Source organism: Microtus oregoni, unplaced genomic scaffold (genome assembly GCF_018167655.1).
Source record: "Microtus oregoni isolate MIOR12 unplaced genomic scaffold, Mior012 000013F_ref0000133, whole genome shotgun sequence".
Lineage (NCBI taxonomy): Eukaryota > Metazoa > Chordata > Mammalia > Rodentia > Cricetidae > Microtus > Microtus oregoni.
In genome coordinates, this window is record NW_024543072.1 from 34,320,250 (window position 1) to 34,346,770 (window position 26,521).

The following is a 26,521-nucleotide window of genomic DNA, read 5'->3' on the forward strand; positions in this document are numbered from 1 at the left end:
AGATGGCTCTGTGGTTAAAAGCACTTGCGACTCTTCCAGAGTACCTGAGTTAAGCTCCCAGCACCCACATGGCTGGCAACCTTGTGCAAATCCTGTTCCAGAGGATATGATGTCCTCTTCTGACATGACGGGGCTCTGTATACACAGCACACATACATACATGCAGGCAAAACACTCAGCCACATAAAAATAAATAAATTAAATAAAAATACACCACAGTTTTAACAATGATATGCGAATAAAGGGCCCAAGGAAAAAATATGTTCTTCTTTCTCTTAGGGCTTAGAAGGAAAACCCATAATTCATTGCATTTCCCATCAGGTCCAATCAGGGCCAAGCATACATCCTGACGGACCTCCAGCCTGTGAACCTCCCGCCCACATGTGATCAAGTACATCCAGCTCATATGGGTCAAACAAACTTGCTTAGGGAATGAAAATGTATGACTTGTTATCTCCCATAAATGATACTCTCTGGCATTTCAGGAACTATCTGTCATTGGGCCAGGGGCTTACAGATCAAAGACATTTTTGTTTCATGGATCTCTTAAGCATAGTTAGTAAAACTCAAAATGCAACTTTTTTGTCACACTTATCTTCTCTAGGTACATCACAAGGTTTGGCCCACTTCCAAATATGGCTTAGTGGGCTGGGCTGAATGGGCAGGTGTGCTTATTCACACACCTGCCACCCCTATTGTCCATCACTTTCACTAGGGTTTCTCTCCTAGTTATCACCCAGCTCTCCCTGCATCTACCTACCTACCTAACTACCTATCATCAGTCTTATCCATCCATCCTCCATCTGTCCATCCATCTATCTGTCCATCCATCTATCTGTCCATCCATCTCTCTGTCCATCCATCTATCTGTCCATCCATCCTTCCATCCATCCATCCTTCCATCCATCCATCCATCCTTCCATCCATCCAACCATCTATATTTCTGCCTAGCATCTATAAAGCATTTGAAGTTTCTGCTCTCATACGAAGTAGCTTCCTTTTGTCTTATACCAGGGAAGCTGCATTAACAGAGTGACGCCATGCTGTGATCTGTCATGAAAATATATACCACCAGCCGGATGGTGGTGGCACACGCCTTTAATCCCAGTACTTGGGAGGCAGAGGCAGGCAGATTTCTGTGAGTTCGAGGCCAACCTGGTCTACAAGAGCTAGTTCCAGGACAGGTTCCAAAGCTACAGAGAAATCCTGTCTCGAAAAAACAATATGTATGTGTGTGTGTGTGTGTGTACATACATATATCTATATATCACCTTAAGTCTGTTAGTCTGGAAAACAAGGACCTAGAACTCTATGCTACCCTGCCCCAGTTTCTGACTGCCCAACATCCTAGTTGAAGGTCTGCCTAGGCCTACTCCTCATCACAAGATGCCTGACCACTTACCAAAGCCAGTTAGACCTAAGACGGCTGCCAGCATAACAACAGACAACACTACAACGTCATTTACAGGCTAAATATCCTTCTGGTCCCAGGGCCAGGAAGATAGCTGGGAAGAGCTATGAAGTGAGCAAACAGCAAAACAAACACAGGCCACAGTCAGAATACCTGGAATTCTTTGTCTTTTCACTGGAGGGACACAGTATTCTTCTGCCCTCATTAGCCCGGTCCTTGCCTCAGCCCTGTTATCTGAAATCTGAAACTGCCCAGCCCCAAACAGATTGGGGAAGTTGCTAGGCAAGCTTATCTCCCTTGGCTCCTATTTTGGGCCAAGAACAAAAGTTTTCCGTGCTGCTCATGAGTCTTGTTATCCAGCCTACAACTTTAAAAGAAAACGGACCCAGTTTGGGATCAGAAACTGCAAACAACCACAGCAAGTGGTGAAATCTCTTGCAACCCAGAAAGGCCTGAGTTAAGATGTCCCCACCTGTCCTTGGACAGATTAACTCTTAGTCCTCGGGTGTGCTTAAAAAACAGCCACAAGGGCTGGAGAGATGGCTCAGAGGTTAAGAGCACTGGCTGCTCTTCCAGAGGTCCTGAGTTCAATTCCCAGCAACCACATGGTGGCTCACAACCATCTGTACTGACATCTGGTGCCCTCCTCTGGCATTTGGGCAGAGGCAGAATGTTGTATACATAATAAATAAATAAATCTTAAAAAAAAACAAACAGCCACAATAATACATAACTCAGTCGACTGTGTGCTCACCTTCTTGAAGACGTGCTCACTAATACCTCTCCTGTAACGGAGAGATGCCCTCCCCCACCCCCACAGTCAACAGCTTGTACTACACGAATTGTCTCCCACTCGAGTATTACACACGTTTATCATTACGGGAGCGTGGCTTTCACTTTGCTAAACACCTTACAGAACAATCTTGCAATCTTCTCAAATAATCTCCCAAAGCAGGCTCCTACTTGTACCCTGCTCTTCTTTCAAAGGAGGAGTTTGAGGCCAGAGCAACTGGGTTACTTATGGTGTTATGGTTTTGGTCCCTTTAAGAGACAAGCCACACCCATTCCCCTCCCCATCCGCTGAGGCAGGCTGATCTTCAGCTTCCGGCCTGAGCTCACTCTCTTTTCCATCTTCCTCTCAGAGAGGCAGCTTCGTTTCTGCCTCTCTCCCCACTTCTCTGCTTCCCCCTTCTCTGTCTCTTTCTCCTCTTCTTTCTTTCTTTCTCTCTCTCTCTCTCTCTCTCTCTCTCTCTCCCTCTCCCTCTCTCCCTCTCTCCCTCTCTCCCTCTCTCCCTCTCCCTCTCCCTCCTCCTGTCTCTCTCTCTCTCTCTCTCTCTCCCTCTCTCCCCCTCTCCCTCTCCCTCCCTCTCTCTCTCTCTCTCTCTCCCTCTCTCCCCCTCTCCCTCTCCCTCCCTCTCTCTCTCTCTCTCTCTCTCTCTCTCTCTCCCTCTCTCTCTGTCCCCCCCTTCACCCTTCCTCCTCCATAACCCCCTGAATAAACATTCAACCTCACCCTGCATGTCGTGTCTATCCATGTTTCTGTCTTCTGCCCACCCGCCATGTGTCTCCCTGCCTGGGACCAGTCACTGCTCTGAGACCAGCAGCTGTCTCTGCCTAGGGCCCACTGCCTGCTGCCACATGGCCCGCCACCACTGCTCTGAGACCAGCAGCTGTCTCTGCCTGGGACTGGCTGCTCCCAGAGCCTGCTGCCTGCCACCACATGGCCCGCCGCCACCATTTGGGACCTACAGCATTTCTGCTGCCTTCTGCCACCGGGTATCTTGCAGCATTTTTTTTTAAAAAAAAGAACAACATTTTGGTGCAGCCGTCTCTGCCTAGGGCCCACTGCCTGCTGCCACATGGCCCACCACCACTGCTCTGAGAAGCTGTCTCTGCCTGGGATTGGCTGCTCCCAGGGCCTACTATCTGCCTCCACATGGCCCACCGTTCAGGCCACCGCTCTGGGACCGGCAGCCATTTCTGCCTGGGACTGGCTGCTCCCAGAGCCCGCTGTCTGCCGCCACATGGTCCGCTACCACCATTTTGGGACCTACAGCATTTCTGCTGCCTACTGCCACCGGGTATCTTGCAGCATTTTTAAAAAAAGGACAACATAAGGCATCCTCCAATAGGTTCAGGCTCTTGATTCTGCACGATTGTTTTTCTACAGCCTCTTGCAGGTTTGGGCTTCCACACAGCTTCGTAGAATTTTCCTTCCCGGACTCTGTCCGAGGACCAGCTGGCTTCTCTCTCTAGGCTGGGATTAAGTTGGGAGGGGTAACTTCCGGCCAGCCTTGCTTCACAGCCTTCCCTCCACTGATTCACCTCTCTCCTGGGAATGCGAAATCTCTTTGGGGGTGATCCTGTGACTCAGGATCCTCCACACAGCTCCTTGTTTGAAATATTTCAGATGCTATTGTAATGGCTTAAGTAAAATGCTGCAGTTCCCTGAGGGGCACAGTGGCAGAAACGTTGCAGGTCCCCTAGTGGCTGCAGCGGGCAGAGGTCCAGAGACCATGGCAGGCCAGGTAGGCAGCAGGGTCCCAGGTGGGAAGCTGTGTGGTGGGTAAGAGACCGAGACAGATAGGTAGCCATGCAGAGTGAAGTTGGATATTTATTTAGTGGGTTATAGAAGGGAAGGAGAGAAGGGGGAAGAGCAGAGCAGAGAAAGAAGGAGAGAGAGAGAGAGAGAGAGAGAGAGAGAGGTGGGGAGAGGAGAAGTGGGGAGAAAGGAGAGACAAAAGCTACCTCTTCAAGAAAGAAACAGAAAAGGAAAAGACTCATGCTGGAAGCTGAAGATCAGCTTGCCTCAGCAGACAGAGGAGGGAGTGGGCGTGGCTTGTCTCTTAAAGGGACAGGACAGATTGTTCAAACTGAGTCCCATACAGAGAATATCATCTTTATTGGGGTTATCTTCCTATGGTAGCTTTGTTGGCATCTCTTCCATGAGCGAGGTTCTTTCTTTGGCACTACCTTATGTTGGCAAAGAGAAAGAAAGAAAAAACAACCAACAGGTTGAATGTAACATCATCTCTCCCTGAGGACTGGTTGCTGGCCAGCTGTTTGGGGTTGTCATTTACCAGGACATAAAGACACTCAAGAACAGTGTGCCACTTGAAGAGCATCCAGGACCTTCCCTGGAAACGAGAAAAGAGAAAGGTTTCAGGCCTGGTGTCTCATGAAGCCCAGTTCTTACATCTCAACCATACATATTTGAATAAGGTCATAAACTTTTCCTAGGTCTGCTTTGCTCGTTTTGTAACATGTAATTGGCAATCATACTTCCTTCCAGGGTCTTTGAAGGAAGCAGATGAGATAAGACAGGCCAGGTGCCTGCCACAGTACCTCACATGCAAGGAGCACTTGACAACATTGCCCTTATAGTCCTTTGGGTTTCTAATAGGCCAGGGGGAGCATGGAGTGATGATGGTGGTTTTTTTAATTATCTTCAGAATCATCAGAGGAAACTTCAAAGGAATTTTGTCTCCAATAAAAAATTATATGCTTCAGATTTTCTGGCTTTGAACAGTTGAAAATTAAACCAGCCAGGCATGGTGGCACATGCCATTAATCTCTGTTCTTCTGAGGCAGAAACAGGTGGATCTATATGAGTTTGAGAGGCCACCCTGATCTACATAGTAAGTTGCAGGCTAACCAAGGCTAGTGAGATCCTATCCCAAAAAAGAAAAAAAAAAAAAGGAAGGAAGAAAAAAGGAAAAAATGAACTGTATTTTGTAGTAATATGGGCGGTGGGGCTGCGTCCCCAGCACCCCGGCTGCCCACATGGCTAGCTTATGCCCCGAAATAACAACACACAAACTGTATTCATTTAAACACTGCTTGGCCCTTTATCTGTAGCCCTTATAGGCTAATTCTCACATCCCGATCAACCCATCTCTAATAATCTGTGAGCACCAGTCTTACCAGGAAAGATTCAGCATGTCTAACCTGGCGGCTTGCTTCATCGCGTGCATCTGCCCGGGAGAGCAGGAGCATGGTGTCTCTCTGAGGTGTCTGCTCCTGAGAGGAGAACTGTGGAGTCTGAGCTCACTTCCTCTTCCTCCCAGCGTTCTGTTCTGTTTACTCCTCCCACCTATCTCTAACCAATGAGAGCCAAGCAGTTTCTTTTTATTTAACCAATGACCTTCCTCCATCAGTATTTTCCAATTAAGTTAGTATATAACTGTAGAAATGCTTTCTTCTCAATTTGATGGTTTTAAATCTTTTGTTTTATTTTTGCAGCTCTTGAAATTAAACCCGGCTAGCTAAGTAGTCTACTGCTAAACTATACCTCAGCTTCTTAACTATTCTGTTCCTGTTTTGGGTTGGGGGGGGGGGTTGCTTGTTTGTTTTTTAAACAAAAAGTATTTCTTCACTTTTCTAGCTTTGCAATTTGACCAACATTATAACATTAATTACCTTTTAAAATACAGTCTGTTTCCTTAGCTGTTAAATTAGGCTCTTGGTCACCCATAATAACACACACAATGATACTTTAATAAACAGGAAACCACCCTCAAAACACTAAATTTTAGTGGCTCCAGTATAGGTCATATCTATGTTATCTGCTTAGGAGAGTCATAAGAAAAAGAATACTCCCAATCTGAAAGGAGTAACAACCGAATTTCTCCTTCTGCACATGGCTACCCCAGACTCCATCTCACAGACCTTGGGTCTCTTAGATCCTAGACAGTGAACTATCACTGAGTCAACAGTGAAAACACACTGGTTTTATCTGACTGCCGCCCCCTTCCCACCTTCCTGCTCCAAAATTCCCTAAGTATCTGTGGACAAAGTCTGGTCCCACCTTCCAGTTCTTCTTTATCAGTAAATGACAAGGTTCCCATGACCCTTCTCTAGCTGGTCTCCGCCTCTCCCAGTGATGTCTCCAGGTCACGTGAGGATCTGGCCCACTCCCAGCATCACTTGCACCATTGCTTCTCCTGTCAGTATTTCCTGTATGCTCTCCTCTAGTTTAGTCCTGCCTCTCCCTGCTCCTGTACCTGTTTGTCGTCTCAGTGTCTGCATTTGTTATTTAAATCTTCATTGTCAGGAGTCTCAGGCTCCCAGGACACACACACACACACACACACACACACACACACACACACACCCTCAAGTAGCTTTGGCTCTTCAGCTCAGATTACTTCTGCACCAAAAGGAGCTCTTAAGTTCCCTGTACCTGAGTATCTGTCCCCTGCTGGGCTGTTCTTGCTGGAGAACCAGAATTATTCTGCCTTCCTTTCTTGTGTATTGTGTTTTGTTTGTTCTGTGACTCTGCAGAAATATTTGAAGGCAGTTTGCAATAAGGATATCACACACACACACACACACACACACACACACACACACACGGAAATCTGTGTAATTGAAAAAGACAAAGGAAAGAAACATTTAATAAGTATGTGCATTCTGTTTTCCTCCAGTTTCTCTCAATCACAGTTTCTAAAGATTCACAGACTATGAAGATTCAGAGACCCAATATTCACATTGGAGCCTGAGTTAACAGGGACAGAGCAGTGACAGGTTGTAGCATAGACCCTCCATTAAAAAATAAAAAAAGTTAAACATATACTATGTTTGTTAAATGTAAGTTACATAAAGGCATTGTTTTGGTCCGACCTCCTGCACTCAGCAAGAGATCAGGCCAAAAATAAAAAAGTTCTTATTCACAGCAAAGTCCCATATCACCAAACCACATTGACTAAGTTAATGTTATCAACGGTCTGAGAAATCAGAAGAGGTAGGGAGCAAATTCCTCAAACCATTCTTTGTTTTAACATTTAGAAAAGGCGACCTGCAGTAGCCCCACACTGACCTCACCCAGTATTTCTGGATTGTCTATCACTCTGCCTCACGAGAAAGGCACTCTGAAATGACCAAGCCACTTGTTCGTCGTTGCTTTATTTTTCAATCTTTCTTTGATTATAAAACAACTTCTCCTTTTGCTCAGTCCATTAGAACAGTTTTGTTTTGGTTTGGTTTGGTTTTTTTGCTTTTTGAGACAGGGTTTCTGTAGCTTTGGAGCCTGTCCTGGAACTAGCTCTTATAGACCAGGCTGGCCTAGCACTCACAGAGATCTGCATGCCTCCCGAGTGCTGGGATTAAAGACGAATGGAGATTTGCTCTCTTCTGAAGTTGAAAACAAAGTGAGCTAAGACCTTGGCACTAATGTAGCTCTAGCCATATTCTTTTACAATCACGTGCCTCACACTATTTGCATAGCACACTACTCCCATAACCGAAGTTTCCGTCACCAATCTGACCTTATTTGTTAAATAATAAAATTAAAATTGAAGGGGAGAATTCAAATCATATTCCTTCCCTACCAACATATTGGTAATTTGAAGAAAAAAAAAAGGAGGATTTATGTAAGTCACATGGGACTGATAGAATCTAAAACCAGTTGACAGTTCAAGCAATCTTAGAAGATGCTTAGGGAGTTGTTGCAATGACTTAGCTGTCATCTTAATGACATCTAGAATCAACTACAATCTAAAGTGCTCGGCATGCCTGGGAAGGTATTACCTACTCAGATTATCTGAGATGGTGAGACCCACCCTAAACCTGGGCTATACCTTCTGATGGCAGTCCACATACATGCCCACAGACACGACAACATTGGAGAAGGAATCATTTGCTTTCTGCCTGCTCGCCCTTTCTGCCATTGGCAAGTCTATCTATCCTGTTGCTTATATTGGAACTACCTCCCTTTGCCTGTATTAGAACTCACTTCTTTGGGATTCAGCATAGACTGAAGACTAGCGGCTCTCTAGGGACCTTCTGAGACTCCAGCACCCTGGGGGGGGGGGGGGTGGCCTGCTGAGACATCCGGCCTTGGACACTGAACAACTACCAAGCTTTATTTGCGAAACACCCCTTGTTGGACTACCTGGACCGCAGCCTGTAAATCCATCTAATAAATCCTGTATACATATACATTATCTAATAAGTCCCATGGATAGCTGGTTCTGTTCCTTTAGAGAACCCTCACCAACACAAGAGTTGGCTTTTTTTTAACTTAAAAAAAGTTATACGGAAATTTTCATTTTGCAGCGAGTTAATAGATTAATAATCAGGAAATGTAAAAATTATTCATCTTCATTGGTGATCTTGTGATTAAAATGTGACACCATTTTGAGGACAATGTAGCATTAAAATGGCATGTTACCATATGTCCACAAAGTGTCAAAAGTGAAAAATGTTTACAGCATTGAATACAGGAGAGGAGGGAGAATAAACAGGGGCCTGCCCAGTATGTAAATCACTACAAATGCCAACAAATGCCAAGACTGATTTTGTATGTATGGTGTGTGTGCACACGTGTGTGCAAGCATACACACGTCTGTGTATTTGTGGAAGGCAGAAGAAGATGCTGGGTACCCTGCTTTAGTGCTCTCCAGCTTATTCTCTTAAGGCAGGGTCTCTCACTCTCTCACTGACCCTGCAGCTAGGCTGACAACCAGCAATCCTCGGTTACCCTCCTGTTGTCACCTCTCCTTACCCTGTGGCATTGGGGTTATAGGCAAGCAAGAGCACACCCAGCTTCCCCACCCTCCCCACCCCCAGTTTTTGTGGTTTTATTTCAACAGAAATAAAACACACACACGAGTCACCTCCTCATTTTCTTCACTGTGCAGCCTGGTACTGGGATTAGTGACACAGGACCGGCTGCGCTGCTCTTTCTGTAATGGCTTTGTGGCTCTTGGATGAACCGTTGTGAGCGATCACAGCGCACAGTAAATGGCATTTCTAGCTCCTTGACACTGAGGACCAGAAACTTCCAGAAGCCACCAGGTTTTCTTGCTGCTCCAGCAACTGCTTTGCCCAAATCCACAAAGTCCCCCAAAAGCCAACAAGGAGACCGAGTCCCGTATGTAAAAGCAAAGAGCCTTTATTTTATGCAAGTTTGCAAACTCGGTTTCTTTGCATGTCCAACGTATTGGAATAAACAAAGAGCCCTGAGCTCATTTAGAGTTGGGTTTTTATAGTAGTAAAGGTGAGGGTGAGGGGTCTTAGAGGTTCAGGACCCCTGATTGGCTGACATTTGTCTAGGGGTGTCCTGGTGAGTGTGTGCTGGCAGGTGATCCTATCTACAGTGGTTGGAACTTTAGGCATTTCCTTTGGATGGCCTGTTCTTGGGTGGTGCTCAGGTAATTTTAGTTTATGGTCCTTCCTGCAACCAGGTATTGCTTCAGGGTAAACTACTGAAACCCAGGCCTCCATTAAACTTATCAATGGCTGAGTCCTACACTGGCAGGTGATAATGGTTGGAAATAAGGAACTTCCTTTGGGTGATTTGTTTATATTTCGCTTTTCATGGCTGGCTCCTACACAACCAATGTTGGCCATGAGGATCTGACCCTTGAATCTTCTCAGCCCATTGTCTATACCTCTGGGTTTCAGTCAGTTTTTCTTAGTTTTGACATGCCAGTTTCACTGGTTCCATACGAACTTCTTGGTTCTCTTTTTGATAATCTCTTCACCAGAGGCAGGAGGGCAACCTTGATGCCTCGAAAAAATGGCAGCCACCTCAAAGGCCAAGGAAGAAGGAAGGGACAGTAGTACACCAAGGACAATAGGACCCCCACAGGCTTTTTAATGCGGATTCTAGGGATTTGAACTCAGGCCCTCATGCTTACACAAGTGTTTTTATTTGCTGAGTCATTCTTCAATTCCTAGAGCAACTACTTTGGTAAACATCTTAGCAGTTTCTTAAAAAGCTAAAACATAGATCTACTTCATAATCTAGTAATTCTATGCCTATCTATTTATCCAAGAAAAAAATGAATAATTTGTCTATGGAAGCCCATGCATATAAGGGTTCATTGTGGCCCAATTTATATCCAAATCCAGAAACAGGGCAGCAAGACGGCTCAGAGGATAAAGGGACTTGCTGCCAAGCCTCAGGACTTGAGTTCATTCTCCAGGATCACATGATGAAAGGAGAAAATAGATTCCCAGAGGCTGTCATCTGACTTCCACATGTACGCTCACAAATACACACACACGTACAATAAATAAATATAATAATAATTTTTAAGTCTTTACATTTTTTTAGTTTTATTTTTTGTCTGTCTAGTATGTGAATGTACCATGTGTAAGTGTACCACAGGTGCAGGTGTACATTGGTGTGTGTGTGTGTGTGTGTGTGTGTGTGTGTGTGTGTGCGCGCACAATGCTTATAGATGCCAGAAGAGGGCATCAGATGCCCTGGAACTGTAGTCAGATATGGTTGTGAACTGCCATGTGACTACAAAGAACTGAACTCCTGCCTTCTGCAACAGCAGCAAACGCTCTTAACAGCTGAACTATCGCTCCTTAGTTTAAAACAAACAAATGGCCACAATAGCAACAACCCAGACTGCCCTCTTACCCAGCTGTTGCTCTGTGAGCCTTGGGAACGATTGGCCTGACAAGATATACCTATAGGTGCAATATATTTATAGAAGCAACCAACTACTTTCTGATCAGATTTGAGGCAAGATCCACAGGAGGAAATACACGACTGGTATAGAAAATCTGACCAAGAATCCATGGTTGAGTAGCATATAGGCCCTGGTGGTAAACCTACTATACTACTATTATTTTACTAAATTGAGATTGTATCAAAATACTCTCTAAGCTCCTGTCTTTATATCCATATATTCCTCAGACCTCATCAGAGAAGTTTCTTTGTACAATGGATGGCGGTTAAAGCAGAAACTCACAACTGATCAAAGTATAGAGTACCAAGTGTCTGTGGACTATTCACCCAAACATGGGACAACTACATCATATTCCTTCCCCCCAAGGGCCTTCACAGAGAAGGTATGGGGAAAACGTAAGAGCCAGAGGTTGGGCAGGACCAGTGCACAGCATGTCTTCTACACACGATAGGGCCACTGCACTCATGAGTCCCTGTGGTTTCTGTGGTCAAACCAACATTCTAGCATAGAGGGCAGAAGGGTTCAGGAGTCCCAACCATAACCGAAGAACCATTGCCCTTTCATGGCTTCTTAGGGAAGGAAAGTCAGTTTTTAAGGGTGTTGTCCCTGGTAGAGTGACCATGCTCCGGGGATGACTCCACACCCTTGAGTATATAAACGGCACCAACTGGACTCGGTGTGTTATAAATAGAAAAGAAAAGATGACACAAAGCCAGGGGCAGGATTAAAATTTATTGTATGTATGTATATATGTATGTATGTATGTATGAAATTTTTAAAGAATTAATAAATATGTTTAAAAATTAGAGATTCAAATCTAGAAACAGGAAAGTGCTAAACTTGCTATGGTATGCTTATGTTGTATAAAAGCATTCAGCAATACAATGTAACGAACTCTTAACATGGCTAAGTTTCGAAAGATTATAAATGTAGCGCATTTCATTTATTTGAAGGAATTATAGTAATGGGCATCAGGTCTCTGCTTGCTCCGCTGAGGGGAGAATTGATGGGGAATAGTCACAGGGAAACATTCTGGAATGACTAAATGTCCCACTTTTTGAAAATACCCAGAAAAACTTTCCTAAAGCCTAGTCCCTACACCGCTTTCAGTCGTATATTCCCAAACAGATAAACTACAAAAGCTTCTGCCTGGAGAATATTTTGAACCTAGATTGTGTTGTTATCTGTACAGTGTCTGACTGCAGGAAACTCACCGAGCTGTTCCCTAACCGTGAGTGGATTTCACGACTTGTCAGTTATATCTCAACTATAAACTGGAGTGAAAAGATAGCACACATGAGATTGCAAAGAGAGATAACCACTCTCGGATTTGGGGTACATCACTTCTTCAGGGAAATTCGGGGACGTGTGTCAAGACTCTTAAAGGAAGTGTGCCTTCTGGCCAAGCGATTCCACTTCAGAAACTTGTTGACAGGAAAGCATCTGAGGACATGCACAGAGAGTTCTTCTGACAGGTGTATGTGCAAGTGCCATTTGTTAATAGATGAAACTTGAAAGCAATTTAACATCTGCCAGGAGCACGCCAGTGAAATATGTATGAATGTATGTGCACATACAGATATAAAAGAATACTGTCAACTAATAACAATCAATATTAAAAATTATGCACAAGACTTTGAAAAACTGCATGTTTGTAAAATATATAGAAAACAGTATGAGTAGTCTTATTCCATATTGCACAGGGCCTTTAGTATTCTGCTGTGTTATTATTGCATATATACTAATAGCACACCTAACCAGAATATACTGTAGAGATACACAGCAGAGTGATGAAGTGGGGGCCAGGGTAGGGTTAAGACCGTGCATTTCAGGGGATCTAATGCCATCTTCTGTCTTCCAGCACCAGGAATGCAGGCGGTGCGCAGACATACATGCAGGTAAAATAGCCCATACTCATAAAAAAAAAATGAAATCCCATCAACAGTCATTAGAACTGTTGTTCACATGTGGCAAATATGACACCATGGGGTGAAGAGACTCACATACTACATGACTTTAATGGGTTCTGACAATCTGGTCAGGCGCGTGTCAACTGAGTCACGGCGTCCCTGTCACTGCCGCCAATATGGTTCTACCAGGAAAGGAGTCCTTTCAGTGTTCCTATGACCTGTGTGTCTGTCTTTACTGTTCACCACGCATCCACATTCAGATGATGTCAGAAAGCACACATATGGGTGAATACACACCTAAGTGCTTGTATATGTGGAGGTCAAAGGTCAAGTCAAGCACTTAGGGATCCAAACACAGGTTTTTACGCTTGTGTGGCAAGCACTGGCTAAGCCATCCCAGCCCCAGAAGTCACGCTTAACTGTTGTGCGTCTGTATAATATGGATTAAATTCTTATCCTCAATCACGTTAAGAAAGCTTGGCTCTATGAAATGGTTTTTCCCTTTCCAGTTTCATGGGGAAACTGCTCTAAGAACCACTTGAAAGACATCAGTTCAAATGCTTCAAGAATTTGGCTGGCTGGGAATATAGCTCAGTTGGTAGAGAGCTTGCTTCGTATGGACAAGGTCCTGGGTTCGGCCCCCAGGAGTGCACAGACTAGATGCACTGGTGCATGCCTAGCATCCTGGCACTCTGCAGGTAGAGTCAGGAGAATCAGGAGGAATTCAGGGTAGTCTTTGACTAAGTTGTGAGTTTGAGGCTTTGGCTGCAGGAGACCCTGCTTCAAATAAAGAGAAAGAAAAAGCAATCTGCCTGCTTTCTGGGGGAACTAAAACGTGCATGTGGCTACCCTGTCAGACTATGAACAAACAGCAAAACTGCTTACAGGTCCAAGAACCAAGGAAACACACACGATTGGTGGCAACAGACTCCTACAGCATCCCTTCCAGACGGGAACGCACCTGGGGCCCGCCTTTCTCTGGGAAACTTACGGGCTTTGACCAAGGTCACCTTGGCCGGGCGCTACGCCCTCTGCAGAGTCAAACCGGAGCCCAAAGTCAGCCCAAGGTCAGGAGTACAGCTGTGATTCGGGTCCTTTGTCTTCTACGCGGTCTAAAGCTCTAGTCAGAGGACAGCGTGGTTTGGTGCAAAACTTAAGGATGGGAAGTCAGGAACCCTGCAGGTTGGCGTTGGTTTTGTCTCTAGCTGGCCACATTTTCTGGTGCAGCCTTCCTCCTGTTATTGGCTATGCCTCCTTACCCAGAACATTTTTATTTATTTATTTATTAAAGATTTCTGTCTCTTCCCCACCACCGCCTCCCATTTCCCTCCCCCTCCCCCAATCAAGTCCCCCTCCCTCATCAGCCCAAAGAGCAATCAGGGTTCCCTGCCCTGTGGGAAGTCCAAGGACCACCCACCTCCATCCAGGTCTAGTAAGGTGAGCATCCAAACTGCCTAGGCTCCCACAAAGCCAGTACGTGCAGTAGGATCAAAAACCCATTGCCATTGTTCTTGAGTTCCCAGTAGTCCTCATTGTTCGCTATGTTCAGCGAGTCCGGTTTTATCCCATGCTTTTTCAGACCCAGGCCAGCTGGCCTTGGTGAGTTCCCAACAGAACATCCCCATTGTCTTAATGTGTGGGTGCACCCCTTGCGGTACTGAGTTCCTTGCTCGTGCTCTCTCTCCTCAAGAGATACCCTATCATACAACAAAAGTATATGCTCAACTATGTTCATAGCAGCATTGTTTGTAATAGCCAGAACCTGGAAACAACCTAGATGCCCTTCAATGGAAGATTGGATGAAGAAAGTATGGAATATATACATATTAGAGTACTACTCAGAAGTAAAAAACAAGGACTTCTTGAATTTTGCATGCAAATGGACGGAAATAGAAAACACTATCCTGAGTGAGGTAAGCCAGACCCAAAAAGAGGAACATGGGGTGTACTCACTCATGTTTGGTTTTTAGCCATAAATAAAGGGCATTAAGCCTATAATTCGTGATCCTAGAGAAGCTAAATAAGAAGGTGAACCCAAAGAAAAACATATAGGCATCCTCCTGAATATTAACCTTCATCAGGCAATGAAAGGAGACAGAGACAGAAACCCACATTGGAGCACCGGACTGAAATCTCAAGGTCCAAATCAGAACATTTTTAAGGCCCCTTCAGGTCAGACACTCTATGGCTTTCAGAAAACCATGCCTTTCTCTGACCCCCTCAGATCTAGTTCCAGCAGGCATCGGTGCCCTCTGTACCCTTCCCCATACCTGGTTCTCTTGGGCACACCTGTGTCTCCTTCAGGCTCTGCAAGGTCAAAGGAATTTCTTATGAACTGCTTAAGGGAGTGTTGAAACTTTTTCTCCCACTGACAAATCTTTTTAGTTAGAGCTGTGTTTTGTTGTTTTCCTACAAACTGGATTATCTGGACATGCATATGTCTGTAGACAAATACTATTTATTGAACATGCTCTGCAGAGTAAATAGAAGGTTTCTCTTCCTTATATGGACACTAAGTGCCTGTGAATGTATACAGCCAAGAAGAATGGTGTTGTCAGGGTACTAGCCTCTCCGCAGGGTAGGGCTGTTCAGGTTCTGACCTAGACACAAGCAGGAATGAATGCCCTAAACAGAGGGGCTTGCCACATTCATCCAGATCAAAATATGACCCAAGCCAAAGATAGGCAGAGGGATCTGGATTGTGTTACTAATTCAATTTTCAATGCCAGTTAGCTTGATTGGCCTGACAAGGCCGAGGCATTGCCAAAGTCAATACAGCCTATCTGTGTGCCTCAGGCAAGCTTTGGTGCTAATGGAGGCTTTTATCCCAGACAGTCTGTCCTTGAACGTTAGCTAATGTCCCTTTTAGTCCCTAGTTTCTACATGTAGTTATGAATTTCATATTGAAGTTCACACATTGAATTCTGAGTGTTGAAGCCAAACTTTTAGGAAGGGTCTTCTCTCCTAGAGTCCTTCACACTGTTTACAAAGCTGCATGTAAACTTTTATGAGTTTTTAAATATTGTAATACACCATGATTTTTTAAAAGAATTAGCAAGCATTTCCAGACAGGATGCTATTAAAATCATTCACTTCCTAGACAGATTAAACTGTTTTTAATCACTAAGAAAATTCCCTACCATTTCTTATCAAAATACCTTTTTAAAAAGATTTATTTTATGTTTACTCTTGTGCCCATATGTGTGTGTGTCACACGCGTGGCAGTGCCTCTGGAGGCCAGAGGCACTGGGTCCTCTGGAGTGGGAGTTCCAAGCGGTTGGGAGCCAGTGCTCACAACTGTGATGCCGAGAACTGAACGCTCGTGCTTCTGGAAGACCAGAACAGGCTCCTCACCACCGAGCCGGCTCTCCAGCCCTTATCAAAATATCTTACTCTAGTGTTTATGTTTCCAGTGAGTATCTATCTAAGCTGCGAAGACCTGCGATCAGACTGCCTCCTTCTCGAGGAGAGGAAGGGAAATACTTTTATGGCTGAACAAGGTTTCATTTCACGGTCTCAGTGTAAACAGAGGCACACTCTACAATTTCACCACGAGCTAAATCCCTGGGCCAGGAAGCCATAGACTTCAAATTCTGGTCTCGGGCGTCTTGACACTTGGAGAAGACCATGATTCTGGTCACTGAGTATGTATTGATGGCCAGGCTTAATAGTTAAAGCAATGTTTGTTTGTTTGTTTGTCTGTTTTATTTTTTTTTCCTTTTTTTTTTTTTTTTTTTGGTTTTTCGAGACAGGGTTTACTCTGTGGTTTTGGAGCCTGTCCTGGAACTAGCTCTTGTAGACCAGGCTGGTCTCGAACTCACAGAGATCCGCCTGCCTCTGCCTCCCAAGTGCTGGGATTAAAGGCGTGCGCCACCACCGCCCGGCTTGTTTGTCTGTTTTAAAAAAGGATGAAAAGCGGGAGTAGAGTAAGTTTCGGCTTCATCAAGGCACGGCATAGTTGACCATCTGGGGCACGTGACCTCGGCAATCGACCTCATTTGGGAGTGGTATATAATAATTACATACATAGTTATTATTTTTCTTTGGCCTTCCTGCCTTGAATGACTGACTTAATAAATGCCTATCTGTCCATCTGGTATAGTTTAGCTATAGGAAACCTACTAGGTTAACTGGCATAATTCCTCTGGTTTTGCAAACACTGAGGTCCAGACAGATTTATCTCCCCATGTTGGCTGAAGGGCAGCTTTTAATAACTCAGGGGACACTAGAAGCCAGTCTCTGAGCTCAGAACTGATCATGTCCCTTTGTGCTGAGAGCCTGGTGTACACTTGGATTCTGTACTTTGCCTTCAACATATTCATATAAAAGTTAAACTTTAAATCTATAAAAAGGCCAATGTTCACCAACAATAAATCTCACCTATTTTTCAATTTCCCTTTCACAATGTGCTTATTCATTTCAGTCCTCTTTCTAAAGAAAGGCTATTTAAGATTTCAATTTTTACTGAAGCTATCCTGTAACTGATTTGATAAACTTAAGTTTTCTTTATAATATGGGTTTGCTAATCTTCCCAGAGGGGAGTCATTGTAAGTAAGATACACAGGATGAATTCTGTAAACTAAGAGACATTTGTCTACCTATACTAACCACATCAGCATTTTAAAAGTGGCTTCTTTCCTAGGCAGCTTTTAAAAAGGAAAATATTACTGACAAACCCACCAAAAATTCTGTCATCAAAACATTTGCTTTCATGTATAGATATAGGTATCTTGCTTTATGCCTTTTAAATATCTTACTTTTTCATCAAAAGTTACATTTCTTTCTTTACTTCTTTCTTTTCTTCCTTTCTCTCTCTCTCTCTCCCTTCCTTTTTTCCTTCCTTCCTTCCTTCTTTTTCTTTCTTTCTTTTGTTTTTTTGAGTCAGGGTTTCTCTGTATAGTTTTGGAGCCTGTCCTGGATCTCACTCTGTAGACCAGGCTGACCTCAAACTCACAGAGATCCCCCTGCCTCTACCTCCCGAGTGCTGGGATTAAAGGAATGCACCACCACCACACAACTAAAAGTTACATTTCTTAAAGCAATGTATTAGGACACACCTATGATCCCAGCATGGACGTTTGATTACCTGTCTCTACCTCCTGAGTGCTACGGACAAGTATTACAGGGGATTTCATCTTTTTGTTAAGATGCTAGGGATGGGATCTAGGGCTTTGTACATGGCACAGGTAAGTGCTCTACCGACTGAGATACCTCCCAGCCCCCAAGATCTTTTGTACACATGAATGTTCTTAATTTTGGACATTTGGTTTTACTAGTTTTAGGCAATCAGGGCCTAAGACGAGTCAGTTGGAACCTGTCAACCAGAAGAACAGCACATACTACTTTGATCAGGAAAATTAAAATATTTTCCAAGAAAGTCTATTTGTAAAACATTTTCCAAAGTGAAGTCCAGTGCAGAAATATTTTTGGCAACTAAGCAGCAGGGGGCTGAGAACCCAGTCTGTACCAGTTTTGCTAACTCCAGTGACCAGGGCTGGAAGATCTGACCTAGAGAATGATATACTGAAACGCACAGGGCTCATCCCCTGTAAGAAATGGCACGTGTGTGCTAGGCAGCAGCACTTTAGTCACTAGAGTTAGCTCCTCGTCATCCAGGGTATGCAATGTTGTGACGTTGAATGGGACACAAGGAAGGTGGGGCACTTAGGCAAGAAGGGATACTGAGGCTCAAGATTAGCATGCCTACACCTAGTAAATCTGAATAACATATGCACCTGTCTGAATTACAGTATCCTAAGGTCCAAATGGAATGCTTCGGAACCTCTGTGAATGAGATGGCAGGAGTGTCTGGTGCATAGGGCTTGCTGATGGCCTTAAGTCCGGCAGGGGGACAGGAGGAGCTACAGGAAAATATTCATATAGATCTGGATCTCAAAATAACAGTGCCAAGGGAAAACCAGGTGCTTTTAAAATGAGTTTATACTCGATGGTTACATTTATATCAAACTCAAGCAAGGGCAAGCTAATCTATACTGACAGAAAGCAGATGCCTGTTTGTATGAGTGAGATAGAGGAAAAAAGTTACAAAATGGCCTGAAGTAACTTAGAAACTGTGGGGTGACAGATATGTTCACCCTGTTGATCGTAGTGAGGGATCATGGGTGTTTACATAAAAAATCTTATCAAATTATATAGTTCAGATATGAGAGATGTCTTGTAAGTGTATTTATCCACAAAAAAGAGGTTAGAATGCACATTTGGTCTCCAGTAATTATGATTCTAGAGGTTCAGGGTGAAACCTGGGCACCATCACAATCTTTAACTTTTACCCAGATGATTTGGGATGTCCAGCCAGGTTTCAGATATAGCACCTTCTGAGCCACAACTTTATATTGTGTGAACCACAATGTAGAATATTCCTTTACACTATGTGAATATATGTCACTGTGATTGGTTTAATAAAGAAGCTGACTGGCCAATAGTTGGACAGAATAAGGTTAGGGGAGAGCCAAAAAGAGAAGGCTAGGAAGAAGGGCAGAGTCAGAGGAGTATGGAGCAGACACAGAGAGAAGCAAGATGTGCATGCTGTTCTGAGAAAACGTACCAAGCACAACGCATAGATAAAAGTAAGAGTTAACTGAAAATGTAAGAGTCAGTTAGTAATAAGCCTGAGCTATTAGTCAAGCATTTATAATTCACATTTACATCTGCCTAATGAGGACATTGATTACTATGTGTGGTGAGATTGAAGGGCCTTGAATGCATCATTGCAGAAATCTGAGTCAAATACCTCTCCTGCCAAGTACAGTTCCTTTTGAGAGCACAGGCCCCTTACAGATACATGATTACAAGCGCTAATTGAGACTTTTGTGAATTCTGCTCAAAAGAGTCAGGAACATCCTTTCTACTCTAAGGAGCATCACAGAGTCCTGTCACTCCACGCATTCAATTCTCTTACTGAGTCTATTGTGGCATTGCGGTAGGTGGGGCTTTTATATTCTGGGAAATCTATCATGCCTGGGCATGGTCTGGGTTTTTGTTGCTGTCTGTTTGTTCTGCCAGGCAGCTTCCAACTATCAAGCCAATCAAGGTGGCTTCTGTGACATTATTTGCAGGGTCAAGTTCCCAGGTGCCCACCAACACACACCTCCACCATGTTCTCTTCACTTACCCTTTCAAGCTAAGTCAAGCGAGACCCAACAGAATATCACGTTCAGTTCCTCAGAGGGACAAACACAAAAGAAGGCAAACCACTGTCAAGGTCAACTCTGCTTATTATTAGCAAGAAGATGTACTGATGCTGGGCATTCGCACACGCCTTTAACCACAGCACTGGAAAGTCAGAGGCAGGAGGATCTCTGTGAGCTCGAAGGCCGCCTGGTCTACAGAGTAAGTTCCAGCACAGCCACAGCTACATAGTGAGGCCCTGTCTCAGAGAGAGAGGAGAGAGAGGGATGAAGAGAAGAAGAGAGGGAGAGGAAGGAAGGAAGGGACTCTGGAGGGAGGGACGGAAAGAGGGAGGAAGGGAAGAAGGAAAGGAAGGAGAAAGGAAAACTGAAACAGAAATTTCATTTCTGAAACTGTTTCAAAACTGAAACAGAAACACATATTTGCTGTTTTGTGTATTTGTCATTTTTAAAAACTGAGGCCTACAAAAGACACTTAAGGTCATGCTCAACTTCCTTATCGATCAGGGAAATGCAAATCAAGACAACTTTAAGATACCATCTTACACCTGTCAGAATGGCTAAAATCAAAAACACCAATGATAGCCTTTGCTGGAGAGGTTGTGGAGAAAGGGGTACACTCATCCATTGCTGGTGGGAATGCAAACTTGTGCAACCACTTTGGAAAGCAGTGTGGCGGTTTCTTAGGAAATTCGGGATCAACCTACCCCTGGACCCACCAATACCACACTTGGGAATATACCCAAGAGAGGCCTTATCATACAACAAAAGTATATGCTCTACTATGTTCATAGCAGCATTGTTTGTAATAGCCAGAACCTGGAAACAACCTAGATGCCCTTCAATGGAAGATTGGATGAAGAAAGTATGGAATATATACATATTAGAGTACTACTCAGCAGTAAAAAACAAGGACTTCTTGAATTTTGCATGCAAATGGACAGAAATAGAAAACACTATCCTGAGTGAGGTAAGCCAGACCCAAAAAGAGGAACATGGGGTGTACTCACTCATATTTGGTTTTTAGCCATAAATAAAGGGCATTGAGCCTATAATTCGTGATCCTAGAGAAGCTAAATAAGAAGGTGAACCCAAAGAAAAACATATAGGCATCCTCCTGAATATTAACCTTCATCAGGCGATGAAAGGAGACAGAGACAGAGACCCACATTGGAGCACCGGACTGAAATCTCAAGGTCCAAATCAGGAGCAGGAGAGAGAGCACGAGCAAGGAACTCAGGACCGCAAGGGGTGCACCCACACACTGAGACAATGGGGATGTTCTGTTGGGAACTCACCAAGGCCAGCTGGCCTGGGTCTGAAAAAGCAAGGGATAAAACCGGACTCGCTGAACATAGTGGATAATGAGGACTACTGAGAACTCAAGAACAATGGCAATGGGTTTTTGATCCTACTGCACATACTGGCTTTGTGGGAGCCTAGGCAGTTTGGATGCTCACCTTACTAGACCTGGATGGAGGTGGGTGGTCCTTGGACTTCCCACAGGGCAGGGAACCCTGATTGCTCTTTGGGCTGACAAGGGAGGGGGACTTGATTGGGGGAGGGGGAGGGAAATGGGAGGCGGTGGCAGGGAGGAGGCAGAAATCTTAATAAATAAATAAATAAATGAACAAACTGAGCCCTATTGGAGTAATAGTTATATAATTATAGTTTAAAATATTTTGAGTTCTTATTAAGTTTACCAGAAAGCATCAGATAATTTCAGGAAGCAATACTTACATATTTAAGGATCTAATGTATATAACTATTGAAGTACATTGGAAAGTTTTGTTTGCTAGTAAAAACATGGATGTATTCTTTAGTTCACAGATACGGATATATAATATGAAGATGGATAACAGCTTTAGCTGCTTTAAAGCATTGCACTTTATTCATCGGCCTTTTACAAGGAACCATTAAGCTCTGATCGACTAAAAATGCAATTACACATAAAAGCAAAATGAAAATAACACTTCAGTGATTTTTACTTTAATGTTGCCTATTAATTTGGGGAGGGTTTTGGTTTGGTTTCAGTTTTGGGGACAAGTTCTTGCTATGTAACATAGACTAGTCTCAGACTTGGAAGTCTGGGTGCTGGGATTATAGGCATGTGTCAACATGCCAGGCCAGACTCTTCGTGTGTGTGTGTGTGTGTGTGTGTGTGTGTGTGTGTGTGTGTGTGCAAGCTCACATGTCTGAGTACACACATGTGGGGAACTGAGGCCGGCATCAGTAGTCTTCCTCCATCATTCCCCACCTTATTCAATGAGGCAGGGTCTCTCAGTTGAACCGAGAGTTGCTGATATGGCTAGTCCAGCTAGCCAGCTTGTTGTGGGCATCCCCTGTATCCACCTGGAATTACAAGCAGCTGCTGCATCCACCCAGTGTTTATGATAGGGATCCGAAGTCTGGTCCTCACACTTGCCTGACAAGCACTATCCAACGAGCCATCTTTCCAGGCCCAGCCTATTCATTTTTAATCTAAAAGTAAACCTCTGAATAGTTTTTTTCTACATTCAAGAAGCATCTTGAATTATATTTAGAAGCGTCTGTTAACATACGGAATTGCCACTGTGGGTCCCAAATGTTGTGAAGGGGAAAGATGAAACCCTGTATGGAACAGGCAGGAAGGGTAGGATGTGGGGATGGTCAAGAGAGTCATTAAGGGCTAGGAACAGGTAAACCAAGAGCAGGCTGTGGTGACTGAGCCACAGAGTTCGGCCACTCAACACGGATGAATTCAGTGGAAGAGGAAGCAGGACTCTGTCCTTCCTCCTCAGAGTCCAAGGCCAGAAGCTATAGGAGAACTTGGCCTCTCAGAGGAACAGAATGCTCTTTAGTGTGACTGCAGTCCATGTACAAAGCGAAGGGGAGATGTGCTGTCTGGGTGGCTGTTTCGGGGACCTGGAAAAGTGGATCCAGTATCTTGTGGCAGAGGACCAGAAGACCCTTGGCAAAGCCCCCTTTTACAACACCTCCCTTGGCTCAGTTGTCTTGGGGCGGGGGAGGAATCAGATACCTTTTCAGAAAACAAAAATTAGCTACTCAAATAACCAGGGCTTTAGTCCAGTGTACCTGAAGCCTAAATGGACAGGAAGCCACTGGGCAGCAAAACCCTAACTAAGGTCATGGACCTCAGGAACAGTATGATTTGTTTACGGCAAGTAACACTGCGGATCTACGGGAGATCGTGTCTTTCGGTGTTGCTATGGGGACTGCTGGTTGGGCTAACTGTTCTGTGGATAATGACTCTTAAAGAGAAAATAACTTCTATATTCCAAAGACTAAATAGTGGAGCAGGTAAATAGAAATCTGAGGAGGACAAGAAGTGGGGAGCCATTAGTAGTCTGAGCCCTACAGCAGGGGCAGCCCGATGAGGGGACTATCGGTCAGTCCAACCTACCCCCAAGGGCGCAATCTACACCAGAGGATGTGAGCTTTTCTCAGATACCATCTTTTATACATAAAAAAATAGATCTGAGATTTGTAAAACTCACTTTTGATTCCATAAGCTACAGCCTTCAAATAGCTCTGAGCTATTCCACCTGTCTCTTAGATCAGGCATAAGCCAGAGGAAGGGAGACCCAAGAAGCATTCCCTTCAAAAGATTTAGGGGCACTCTGAAACAAAACCATCTATGACAATACACATGTGTGTGTGAAGTAATTTCCATCCAAAGTTATGAGGAAACCTAGGCCTCGCATCCCTGGGTTTGCCTGCTCGCTGTCTTGCTGTAAGGACTTTGAACCTTATCACCAAATCTCCATAAAACAGTTGTCCATGTATGGCCCGTCAATAGCTAAGTGAAAATGTCTGTGATGTTCCCAGGGTTAGCTGATCACCCACGTGACACTGAACAACGCTAGAGGATTGGGACATAGTAGCTCAGCCCTGACATCTGCCCAAGGCCAGCAGCGAGAGTTTTAGGAGTTCCACGAACTATCATGTCCATCCAGCCTGCCATCTGTTACTGGTTTACCATGACACCTTGGGTTAATGACTTCCCAACGCTGTGCCATCTGTGAAATGTGCATAACAACACACCACATCCGTTGTCCCTCCTTTGTCCACCTCTCTCTCTCTCTCTCTCTCTCTCTCTCTCTCTCTCTCTCTCCTGAGAGAAATAGTGTGTCTGTAAAGTGCTTTGAGCTCCTTGGAGATAGAAGCTCTATAAATATAAGCTGTTATCACTGTCACCATGGAAACACCCAGAGAGAACTGTGCTCCATTCCTGCATGTGTTTGGCATAACTCTGACCTTCTTGCTTGCCGGCTGTTGAACATCCGTGGTTCTCCAAAGCTGTGTGGCCAGGCAGAGGTCGGGACCCAGGATTAACCTCGTTTACTGCTCAGTCCTTCTCCATGACGCTGTCTCTGTTTCCTAAGATAGCGGTCTAAGGCCGGCAGAAGGGTATAACTGTGACTGCCATAGTTGGCAGAAAACTAACCCTAGGACCTGAGTGGGAAACCAGGCTCACTCAGGGAGCAATTCCAATGAGCTTCAGCTATAATACCCCACACATTTTAAAAATTTGTACCCAATCCTGAGTCTTTGACTTCCAGACTAAGGTTAGGAAACCCTGGTGATGACAACGATTACAAGTCTGCACCTTGCTGCCAAGGTCTGGCCCTCTGGACGGCAGAGCTATGCCACTGTCCCATGGGGCCTAGCACAGGGCCTGGCATGTAGCAGACGCTCTGTAGAGGTTTGCCAACAAGGTACATATCTGAATGACTTAGAGCCCACCCTTTCCTCCTCTGTAGCTGAAAATGGAGCTGAGTACGACAGATGCATCCACTGCCAATCCAGACTGAAGGAGCTGGAGTGCGTCATCTCTCCTGGAGGCTTAGCTGACCCCCAGCCTGCTGTCGACGTCAGGAACAGTGCCCCCCTTGTGGTCTCAGGAGCAGCGCTGGGAGAGCCAAAGGCCTTATACAGGATCACTTAGGAGCCGGGCGGTGGTGGTGCACGCCTTTAATCCCAGCACTCGGGAGGCAGAGGCAGGCGGATCTCTGTGAGTTCGAGGCCAGCCTGGTCCAGAAGAGCTAGTTCCAGGACAGGAACCAAAAGCCACGGAGAAACCCTGTCTCGAAAAAATCCAAAAAAAAAAAAAAAAAAAAACTTTTCAGGGAGCTGGCTTCTCAAGTGATAACTGTGTATTGAACAGTTCCAGCACAGGCACCCCCAGGCCTTGTTTAGCGCTCAGTTATCATCCTCCTGGGCTTTAAAATAATGTCGCAAAAACCTCACATTTTCATTCTGCACCATGTAGCAGGGCTTGAGCCGTTTTTCTTCCTTCACATCCTGTAATCCTGCTCCATGAAGGGACAGAATCACACTGTCTTATTCTGGTGGCCTGCAGGCCCAAGTCAGTGCAATATTCAACATAGATAACTTTCTTCACACGTAGCGGCGAGCCAATACAACCGAATGCATGTGCGTTCACCCTTCCAGGAGCTGTTCTTTGTCTACTTGCTGTACTAAAGCTATGTCCTTCAGACACAGCGTGACTGTGGGCCTTCATGAGGAAGAGTTGTTGAGCGACCTGTGGCGTGTCACCCACAACCCTGTTGGCAAGATAAGCAGAACAATAGTGCAGGCTAAGTTTGAGGCAACGGAACCGCAGCTGTTAGTATTTCCTCAGAGAAGCAGGAGGCAACCCCCTCAGTCACTACAGAGATCCCACTCGCTACTTTCCCTTGGCCCTCAGCTGTGTGTGGTCTTGGGAAGCTGAGGGAGTTGCTCTAGAAGGTCTTCTAAGAAGTAGAAGGTAGATTCGTTCGTGGGGTTGTTGCCATGGTGATGAGCATTAGTGAACCACTGTCATGCTGGTGTAAGGCTTTTTTTTTTTTGGTGATGCCATTGCCTTTGAGTCATCCATGCTCTTGTAAGTGATGCCAAGAACATTACTGGTCCACCAAGCTAGACTTGGGTGGAATCTTTTTTTTTTTTTTTCCCCTGTACTGCTGGCTTCCTTGCTGGGATGAATAGGTGTTTTTCTGACATCTCTCCAAGAAAAGCCATACAATTCTATGAGTTTCAATGAAATAATGGGGCCATTTCAATCTCATGACATTCTGTACTCAGAAGGTCCTGAAGAAGGAAGGGTGAGAGGGAAGGGGCCAATCACCCACTGAATGGCTATTATAGACTATGATAGGGGGAAAAGCCCTGGTGCTTTCCATCCTCAAATTAACCAAAAAGCAATTAACAGAGAAAAACAAAGATTAAGTAACTGCCCAGGCCACTAATAACTAAGAGGTAGGAGTCAGAATCTGTTTATCTGGGTTTTTTTTTTTTTTTAAAGTTTGGGCTCAAAGGTTAATTTCAGTATATTTATAGGTAAAGAACCTTAAGTTAGCACCATTCATTGTTAGACCTCAGCAAAAAAGAAAAGTTACAACATAGTCTGTTTCGATTATATTCTTTCTTTGTAGACGGAGAGTGGAGGAGGCAGGGGGACCACCACGAACAAATTTAATCATTTATCAAGAGAAGACTTTGGTTGACATCAGGAGAATTCGTTGTCTTCCCCCAGCTTTGTTTTAATACTAGATAAAAAGAAACAAAGAGATTGCTGCCTGTGTTTGGAGGGCTTAGCAAGGTGGAACGCAGGTGTGCTAA

The 26,521-nt window shown here is 44.6% G+C and overlaps 1 long non-coding RNA gene across 1 annotated transcript in view; it reads right to left on the reverse strand.

Moving 5' to 3' along the window:
- Window positions 1-4,195: 4,195 nt before the first annotated feature.
- LOC121454937 overlaps window positions 4,196-26,521 on the reverse strand; it is a 30,457-nt gene continuing 8,131 nt past the window's right edge. The window contains exon 3 of the long non-coding RNA XR_005975386.1: window positions 4,196-4,548. This is a non-coding gene — a long non-coding RNA (uncharacterized LOC121454937). The remainder of the gene's footprint in view (window positions 4,549-26,521) is intronic.